The sequence below is a fragment of the Sus scrofa genome, chromosome 15 (assembly GCF_000003025.6).
Source record: "Sus scrofa isolate TJ Tabasco breed Duroc chromosome 15, Sscrofa11.1, whole genome shotgun sequence".
Taxonomy (NCBI): Eukaryota; Metazoa; Chordata; class Mammalia; order Artiodactyla; family Suidae; genus Sus; species Sus scrofa.
In genome coordinates this window covers 131,804,309-131,806,498 of record NC_010457.5, presented here as the reverse complement: position 1 = coordinate 131,806,498, position 2,190 = coordinate 131,804,309, and the positions used below count along the sequence as shown (strand labels likewise).

The 2,190-nt window shown below is 48.1% G+C and overlaps 1 pseudogene; it reads right to left on the bottom strand.

Moving 5' to 3' along the window:
- On the bottom strand, positions 277–1,426 carry LOC110257098 (annotated as a pseudogene).

The following is a 2,190-nucleotide window of genomic DNA, read 5'->3' as shown; positions in this document are numbered from 1 at the left end:
AGATTAGCGACAAATGGTGGCTTTTTTTTCTTTTTTTTTTTTTTTTTTTTTTTTTTTTTTGCCATTTCTTGGGCCGCTCCTGCAGCATATGGAGGTTCCCAGGCTAAGGGTCTAATCAGAGCTGTAGCCGCCAGCCTACAACTCAGGATCCAAGCCACAGCTCATGGCAACACCAGATCCTTAACCCACTGAGCAAGGCCAGGGATCGAACCCACAACCTCATGGTTCCTAGTCGGATTCGTTAACCACTGAGCCACGCCAGGAACTCCCAAATGGTGGCATTTTTAAGCCACTAGACTTGTACTCTCAAGCTACCGTTCAATTGAATAGTGATTATTAAACCTTATTTCTGGGGCCTTCTCAAAACAATGTAACCTAGTGACACAAGCCAATGATTTGCTGTTGAAATAAAACGTGGTTGATAATCCATGTGAGTTTATGTATGAATTTTTTTTTAATGGTGGCAGGTGGTTTCTTAAGCTGTACAGGCACTGGGGCTTGCCCGTGGTGCTCTTAATGTGCAAAGCCTGGACATGCTGCCAGTTTTTCTTGAGCAATGACACCAGGACGTTGACAGCTCAGTGGAGGCTGTACACAAGCTCACCCTCTGTCATCTTCACGCGGCCAACAGCCACTGCCAGACACAGCACTTTCTTCATCTGGAACTGGATCGTGGACTCCACTTCATCAACTTTGGCCACTGTATTCTCATTGTAGGTCAGCAAGGAAGGGAACTTGCCAGACTTATTCAGCCGTGAGCCTAGGATCTGTGGGATCTGCTTGATCGGAGACTCTGAAGCCCAAAAGGCATTGTGCTTCTTTTTTTTTTTTTTTTTTTTTTTTTTCCTTTGTCTTTTTGTCTTTTCTAGGGCCGCTCCCACGGCATATGGAGGCTCCCAGGCTAGGGGTCGAATCGGAGCTGTAGCCACTGGCCTATGCCAGAGCCACAGCAACACGAGATCCCAGCTGCATCTGCAACCTACACCACAGCTCACTGCAACGCCAGATCCTTAACCCACTGAGCAAGGCCAGGGATGGAACCCGCAACCTCATGGTTCCTAGTCGGACTCGTTAACCACTGCGCCACAACGGGAACTCCAAGGCGCTGTACTTCTCGGCCAGCTTCTTCACCAGTTTCTTATTCTTGTTGAGTTTCTTCAGTGCCTCAGTGTCCGTGTGTGGGAATTCCACAGCCTTGGCCTCATCACAATGTGGCTGGTCTCCCAGAACACACATGGAGAACTTGGGGCAAAGAGTAGACTTAAGCCTGGCAGTGCTCGAGAAGCATTTGTCTTTCTGAGGGTCCAGTTCTCCAGACTGATGGGAAGCTCCACTGTCCCCCAAAACATCCAGTCCTTGTGCTTGTTCCCGTGTAGGACCTCTGCACTGCCTCCTAGAGGGTGTCTCTGGAGACTTTGCTGCTCATGGTGCCTGGTTCAGTGATAACTTGAAAAGAGAAAAACATTTCTTTATTTCATTTATTTAGTTTTTTTCTTTTTAGGGCCGCCCCCACAGCCTGTAGAAGTTCCTGGGCTAGGAGTCAAGTTGGAGCTACAGCTGCCAGCCTACACCACAGCCACAGCTGTGCCAGATCTGAGCCACGTCTGTGATCTACATCACAGCTCATGGCAACGCCGGATCGTTAACCCACTGAGTGAGGCCAGGGATCAAACCCGCATCCTCATGGACACTAGTCAGGTTCCTAACCCTCTGAGCCACAACAAGAACACCTATGGGTGAATTTTTAAAAAATGAGCCCCCCCCAAAAAAAAAAAAAAAAAAAAAAAGGAGTTCCCGTTGTGGCGCAGTGGTTAACGAATCCGACTAGGAACCATGAGGCTGTGGGTTCGGTCCCTGCCCTTGCTCAGTGGGTTAACGATCCGGCATTGCCGTGGGCTGTGGTGTAGGTTGCAGACGCGGCTCGGATCCCGCGTTGCTGTGGCTCTGGCGTAGGCCAGCGGCTACAGCTCCGATTAGACCCCTAGCCTGGGAACCTCCATATGCCGTGGAAGCGGCCCAAAGAAATAGCAAAAAGACCAAAAAAAATAAAATAAAATAAAAAATCAGCGTTCTTAAGCTATGGTTGCTAAAATATATTAAGTATAATTATTCAACATTTTTGAAGAACTGTAGCTCAGATTGAAAGGCTCTAGGAGATATGCATGGAAAACAAACTGACGGAGTATTTGG